The sequence below is a fragment of the Arachis hypogaea genome, chromosome 9, assembly GCF_003086295.3.
Source record: "Arachis hypogaea cultivar Tifrunner chromosome 9, arahy.Tifrunner.gnm2.J5K5, whole genome shotgun sequence".
In the NCBI taxonomy this organism is placed as follows: Eukaryota; Viridiplantae; Streptophyta; class Magnoliopsida; order Fabales; family Fabaceae; genus Arachis; species Arachis hypogaea.
Window position 1 is genome coordinate 91,829,349 of NC_092044.1, and position 8,427 is coordinate 91,837,775.

The window sequence follows — 8,427 nt, forward strand, 5'->3', positions numbered from 1 at the left end:
ATTTTCTTCATCTCTATATGACTAATATTATCCTTTTATAAACCACCTCCAATCAAATTAATAATAAAATCTAAAAATTAAAATAAAACTAATCATAACTGATATTTATTATATTAAATTAAATTTATTAAAAGATTTTACAAAAAAAACTTAGATGTAGTGTAGCATTATTATTAAAAGAATCAATAAGCCCCTGGCTTCCTTCTTCATAAACCGTACCCCACCTATACTCATTCATGGACAGGATTTGATTACTTTGTCATTGAACTTAAATCTTGTTTTAAGTTTTGCTCACTAATCAAGTTGAGTCGATCTTGTGATTTATTTTCTAAATTTTGGTTTTCCATTTTTTTTGGTTATTTTCCTGATTTTTCAAAATGAATATAATGCCATGGGACCCTGTACGTTGTTTTATTGCTGACTTAAATATAGTTGCATTCCTTCACATTCATAGATTTAATCAAAGATGAATCATACCTGTTTATAACGTGGTGTGTATATATATTGTATGTATAAGCTAGCTAGAAGATTGAATGAAACCAAAAAAAGAATTAAAATCATAAACTTGAAAGGAAAGTAACTGAAGCTTATAAAAAGCTTTCATTAAAGGTAACCTAACTGAACCACCAAACCTAAAACAAGAACCGCATTCGCAATAAAAGGTAACCACCCCCACATTTTGAACAGTTTGCACTAATAGCTCTAAATAACAATCACAAATTTTTTTTTTTTTGAAAATAAAGCTCAACACTACAAGTGGAGCATATAGACATCTGACCTGAACAACAAACAAGCAAACAAAACAAAGAAAAACAATAACCTAACTAAGAAAAAGGATAACCCATTGTCATGTTCGACACAGTCATCAACAACAAAAGGGATCTGCACCAATTCACTCCTATAATTCATAAAACACATGTTGATAATCTCCTCAACTCTCCTATCTTTATTCTAAAAAATTCTTCTGTTTCTTTTCAATCATATGTTTTAAATTATAGCACAGAAGCACACCATCCACCTCTTACACTCCTTCTTGAACAACCACAAAAATTAGAGAAAGAAAAAAGAAAGAATGAAACCGTGGAAAGTGCTGCGTGTGTGGATGGCCGGGGAGTAGCACCATTTCAATTGCAAATCAGTTCTTTTAATTTCTTGGGATATCCTCATTAATTAATTTCAATACTGATTCGTTCAACTAATCAATTAACTTCTTGATTACTGAGAAAATAACATCAATTCCCCATGATGCATTTTTTTCTTTTATATATAAATACAAAATGTCATGCTAGTATTTGTGTAATTATATATCATAAATAATAATTTGAGACTAAATGTGATATTTAAAACATCTTTAATAAAATATTTTTAGAGTATTATTTTTGATATTTTTAAGAAATGAATTGATTTAAAATTAAAATTTAGATTAGAGTTGATTTATGAAATAAAATTATATCACTTTAGAGATACAGGAGTATCACCTTGATGAAAAATTAATAAAATTTTGTTATTTGTATAAATATGTTGATGAAATAATTTAAAATAATATAAAATTTTAATTGAATTAATACTAATAAGCATTAAAAGAACAAATTTTACTTTTAATTTCAAATTACTATTTATGATATATGGTCTTACAAATATTCTTGTAAGACCCAAAATAAAATGAAATTAAAACTAGCATTGGAGATGCTCTTATTATTTTAATATTTAGTCTTAATTCAATTTTATATTATTTTAATTATTTTATCAAGATAATTATTATAAGTGACAAAATAAATTTTATTGATTTTTTATTAAAGTAATTCTTAGAATAATACATGTTTCAATTTTAAATTAGTTCACTCCTTATAAATATAAAAAATAATACACCAAAAATACTCAATTGAAGTTATTCTTAAAACTAACATTAAAATGCTCTTATAAAAACACAAATATTTTGAAAACACTTATCGAAGTTAGTCAAAGTAAATTTTTTTTATAAAATACAATAAATAAAAAGGAGTGAAAATTAAACTTTAAATTATTAAATTCATAAGTTCATATATGTATATATATACGTGGGATGAGAAATTCTAACATTCACACATAAGTTCATATGTTATTTTTAAAAATCATAAAAAAATAAAAAACTTTAAAAAAAGTTAGAAATAAAAAAACTTAAAATTTTCAATCATTTTTCATGTAGATTAACATTCTAGTACATTTTGGTTTAACTATGTAAGGCCAACATTAATTGTTTATATAGTCTTTCACCCTTTCTCGTTCTTATAGTTCTCTCTGATTTGTTAATTTATTGTACTAATACTACTTAATTATATACAATTTTTTATTTTCTAATTTTGTCTTTTTGATATTATAATTCAATTATATATTATTTGTTTATGTTTTTTAAAAGGTTCTTCATCATCGTAAAAATAAGAAAAATATAATACAATTTTGTAAATATAATACCCACAACTTAATTGGCCTCGAGATCACTCATTTTCTTATGTAATATTATCATATTTTCAATCTCTTAAACTCACCAACACTCATATGAAATAATTGAACAAAGAAGGACTTCACATAATCATATCTTTTTTCATTACATGGAACATACAAAATACATAAGGCATATGTGTCTTTATATAGGCAAAGTTTCATACTAAAAGTTCATGATTCTACTAGCTTCTTAATACACATACTTATCCAACTTTACTTTTTATAAGTAACTTTCTTGTAATTTCTAGTACATCTTGAAAATTCTTTATTAAGCTTTAGTCATCAATCTTGAAGCTTCCAATGCACTTCATGATTCTTCTAGTATGAAGGTGATGAGTGCAACTTCCATTCAATTCCAATTCAATTTGATTTTGAACTTCTTCAATGTTCTAGTATATTGTAGTTGTACTACTTTCTTGAATATTCTTGATTTAATTTTCTAACATTGCCTCCCTTAAATTAAGCTTGTAGAGTTTATCATTCCAAGCATCTTCTTCAACTTGTAAAATAACTCGGTCTTCAATGGCTTTGTAAATATACTCGATCACAACTTCTTTTTCATTCACCAACTATCTGATTTTGTGAATTCGAATATCAATATGCTTCGATCTTCCATGAAATACTGGATTTTTACAAAGTGCAATAGCTGACTTGTTATCACAAAATATTGTTGTTGGAGTACTTTTTTTCGTGTTTAATTCCTCAAGAATTCTTCTTAGCCAAACTGCTTGTGTTACACAACTTGCTGCTGCTATATATTCTACTTTTGCTGTAGAGAGAGCAACTATTGGTTGTTTCTTTGAAGACCAAGAAATTGCACCAGAACTAAGATGAAATACGAACCCTGAAGTACTTTTTCTTGTTTCTATATCTCCAGCCCAATCACTATCAGTGTAACCGACAAGATTCACTTCAGTAGTATTTTCATAATAAATACCATCATTTAAAGTACCTTTGATATATCGAAGAATTCTTTTTGCCGTTTGCAAATGGTTGGTACAAGGTTCCTCCATGAATCTGCTAAGCAAACCAACTCTAAATACAATATCTGGTCTAGTCGCAGTCAAGTACCTTAGACATCCAATCGAGCTTTTGTAGTATGTGGGATTTACTGCTCCTCCTTTATCTTCTCTTAGCAATTTGAACTTCTCTTCGACTGGAGTAGAAACTGGTTTTGAGTGCTCTATTTGAAATTTCTTCAAAATATCATTTGCATATTTCTTCTGAGAAATAAAAATTCCATCGTCTCTTTGAACCACCTCAATGCTAAGAAAGTAAGACATCAATCCCATATCTGTCATTTCAAAGTGCTTTATCATAGCCTCCTTGAATTCTACAATTATCTTCAAATTATTGCCAGTAAAGATTAAATCATCAACATAAAGACACACGATCAAGATATCTCCAGGTTCAACGAACTTGATATAAAGAGTATGCTCAAACGGACATCTTCTGAAACCATTCTTAATGAAATAAGAATCAATCTTCTTGTACCATGCTCTTGGTGCTTGCTTTAACCCGTACAAAGCTTTCTTCAATTTATAAACTTTATCTTCTTTTCTAAGAACTTCATATCCTGCAGGTTGCTCAACATACACTTCTTTTTCTAAAGTGCCATTTAGAAATACAGACTTAATATCCATTTATTGTATCTTCCACTTATTTAGAGCCGAGAGTGAAATAATCATATGAATAGTGTCTAATCTAGCAACAGGAGCAAATACTTCAAAGTAGTCGATACCTGATTTTTGTTTGTTTCCCTTTGCAACAAATCTTGCTTTGAAACGATCAATTTCACCATTGGGTTTGTACTTAATTTTGTAAACCCACTTTACTCCAATCGGCTTCTTATCTGCTGGTAAATCTGTCAGCTCCCATGTGTCATTCTTCTCAATGGCATGAATCTCTTCATCCATTGCTTTCTTCCAATTATTGTCTTTAGAGGCTTCTTCAAAGTTCAACGGCTCACAATCTAAAAATAGAGCAAAATTTATGATTTCTTCATCGGATGGATCGTTGTCATTGCTAACTTCATAATCTGCTAATCTAGCAGGTAGTCTCCGCTCTCTTTGAGGTCTTCTAGATGATTCTGGTTGTTTGGTTGCGTCCGGTTGCCTTTCTTCTTCATCATCACATGTATTTGAAATTACAAGCGGATGCTTTTCTCTCTTTGTGTCCTAGTCCCACATGGCTTTCTAGTCAAATGTCACGTCTCTGCTGATGATCACTTTCTTTGATTCTGGATTGTACAACTTGTATACTTTTGAGTATGTACTATAGCAATAAAGATACACTTCTCGCCCTGTCATCTAACTTCTTTCTTAATTGATCTGGTACATGGGCATAAGCGATACACCCAAAGACTCTAAAATGATGAATGAAAGGCTGCTTTACACTCCAAGCTTCCTCTGAAGTTTTATCACGAACACTCTTTGTTGGATACCTGTTTAAAATATGAACTGCCATTGCGACTGCTTCTGCCCAAAACTCTTTAGGCATTTGTTTTGACTTGAGCATGCATCTGACTATATCCATGATGGTTCTATTTTTCTTTCAGCAACTCCATTTTGTTGAGGAGTGTATCTAGTTGTTAGTTGGTGTTGAATTCCGTGTTGCCTAAAGTATTCTAAACATGCAAGATATTATGTTCCTATGTCTGTTCTGAGAATTTTGATTTTAAAGCCACTTTGTTTTTTGACAAACGCCTTGAATGTCTTAAAGACATCACATGCTTCTGATTTTTGCTTCAGAAAATATACCCATGTATATCTACTAAAATCATCAATAAAAGTGATAAAGTACCTGCTACCACCATTACTTGAAACTTCTACAGAATAGAGATCTGAATACACAATTTCAAGTAATCTTCTTGCTCTCCAAGACTTTTCTGTAGGGAATGGATCTCTGTGCTTCTTTTCCAGTTGACAAATCTCACAAACACAATTGGAAATATGAATCTGTGGTAGACCAGAAACAAGTCTTTTTCTTGACAGGTAGTTTAGGCCAGAAAAATGAAAGTGCCCAAACCGCATATGCCACAACCAGTTATCATCAAGTATCACAGAACTCATGCAAGAGGGATTAACATGTTGAATTTTTAACGGAAACATTCTGTTTGAAGTCATCTTTACTTTATCAATGAACCTTCCATTGTTGTCAAATACAGTGCAATATCTACGACAAGTTATCATCTTGTATCCCTTCTCAGATAATTACTCCATACTCAGTAAATTGTAATCAAGTTCAGAAGTATAGAAAACATCAGAAATATAACTCAGAGAACCATCTTTCAATATAATTGGTATGTGCCATTTTCCTTCAATAGGAATCTTTGTACTATTACCAAACTTCAATAATAGTTTAACTAAATCATCTAATGAAGAAAGTAACTCCTTTCTACCAGACATATGATTACTGCAAGCATTATCCAAGTCCCATATATTTTCATCTTTAGCACATGAATTACTTGTAAAAAATAAAGTCTGAGTACCCGGATTGTCATCGGTATTTTGATGCTGATTTTCTGCAACGTGTGCTTGATTATTATCATGGTTCTGAAAATCAGACCGGAATGACCGGTTTGACCGGATTAACTGGGAACCGGTCAGTTAGCCGGTCCGGTTGACGTCTAAAATTAGCCTGCAAAAAATCGGTAAAAAAACTGGCCAAACCGGTGGTTAACCGGTGAACCGACTGAACTGGCCGGATTTTCTGAAGGTCCGGTTCTTCTTATTCAGCATAAAACGGCGTCGTTTTGGTTAGGAAAAAAAAGAAAAAGTGAAAAACACGCAGAAGACCCCAATCCCCTCTCCCTTCTATCTCACTCTTGAGTCTCACCAAAATGGAAAAATTCCTAGCCCTATCAGAGCAAACAGCCGCCGCTACTCTGTCCTCACCGTGAAGCCCGTCTCTGTCTTTGCCGTCGCCGTGAAGACCCCAATCCCCTCTCACTTTCTGTGCGTAGTGCGAACGTAGCCGTGCCGCCGTGGACTCTTTACCGTCGCCGTCCCTCAACATCTTCTTTGTGCTCTTCTTTATTTTCTCTGATTTCCTCCCTTTTCACTTTAGTTTTTGATTTGTTTCCACTCTTGTGGGTGGAACGAGTTATTGATTTTTTATTTTTTTGTTAATTTTATTTATTCTGATTTCTGAGTTGCTTCATTTGCTTGTTGCTGATTTTTTTTATTCTCAGTTGATGGTGCTATGATGCATTGCTTCACTACATTATTTATGTTGAACTTTTTCTGGTTTTGAGTTGTTTATGACTTTATGCTATGATTCTGTTTCTGAGTTGTGTACGAGTTTATGCTGATTTTTTCTGATTTGGTGATTCTGCTTGTTGATCTTCTTGCAGTCATCTCTCTCCATCGGGACCCTAGAATCCCGGTGACCCCATTCTCAACCAATGATTCAAGATGGCTGATCCGTCACGCAGGAAAAAATCCAAGATCTCATCGCATGCCTCTGTCGGAGACGTTGCTATACGCACGCCCTTGAGGTTTTACACTTCAAGTTCCAACGTTTACTTTTCTTTTAGGATATAATGAAGCCTATTCAATGGCACCCTTTCATCTAAAACACTGAATGCAGCTAGTTTTTAATTGGGATTCATGTTCATCTTTTAGTGACCGACAATATAAGTTGTAATCGGATCATTGTTTTGTTTCATTTAATTAGGCAAAGTTTGTGCAAGTTGAAAATGATGTTCTGTTCTATGTTACTTTGATGCTAGTTTATTTAGTTAGTTTATGGTATACGACAAGATACTATGGTGGTGTTTGTTTTATTAATCTATTCACATCTAATGGGATAAGGATAAGTTCAATTTGGTGTATTGTTATGGTAATCACCCTTTTGTGCCTCGAATATTTAGCTTTAAAATTTTTAAGAGTCTCATTTTGGTTCTTTGTGTTTGCTGTGGTATGTTAACAGGTGCCTCTTCACATAGCATTTTTGTATTTCTTGTTGTATGAAATGAGAAAGGAGTGGAATCTGTAATGCCACATACATGTGTAAATAAATTGATGCAAAAAATTCTCATTTTTTTATTCAATTGCTTGTTTGAGAATTCATTTTAATTTATAAATTTTGATATTTGAATTTGATTATGAGCTTTTAATGATAAATTATGTATAATTTATTATGTGAAATTGTGAAATTTTAAATTTTATTAGTTTAGAAGTCATTAAATTTAAATATTTGAAATTATATATTGAACTTTTAATAATTTTATTGTATATTTAATTAAATCGGTTCAACTCCGGTTAGACCCCGGTAGGACCATTAAACCATTAAACCAGTCAGACACCAGTTCATTGACTGGTCCGATTCTCGTAACCTTGATTATTATTTATCACTTTGAATATGCAATCTACTGCTTTGTGTCCATACTTTCCAGAATAAAAAAGTTGAAATTGGTTCTTTTTTGATAAAAATTACCTCGACCTCTTCTTCGGTTGACAGGCTTGAAATTCGTTCCACCTCTTCCTTGATTAGGTGGTGTAAAATTATTGTAACTTCCTTAGTTGTAATTGCCATGACCTCTTCCTCTAAAATTTCCTCTACCTCTACTTTGAAAATTAAAACCGTGACCTCGTCCTTCTTGTGTACGGCTTGATGCTGCAATATTGTTTAAATTCACTCGGCTTTTCAGGGCTTCCTCGGTTGATTTTTATGACTTCTCTAGTATTCTACTGATGTGGCTTTCCATGGTTCCTTACAACTCTGCAATCGTCATGGTATCCATATTGTGTGACTCTAGTATCGTAGTCACCACATGGTCATACTTCATCAGCATAGTGCGAAGAATTTTCTCCACCACTTTGCTATCGGGCATATCTTCTCCATAGACTCTTATCTTATTGACAAGATATGTAACATGAGTAAAATATTACTCAAGAACTAGACATCTCGTACCTTTCATATTCTCTTCTCAAAGACTGTAGT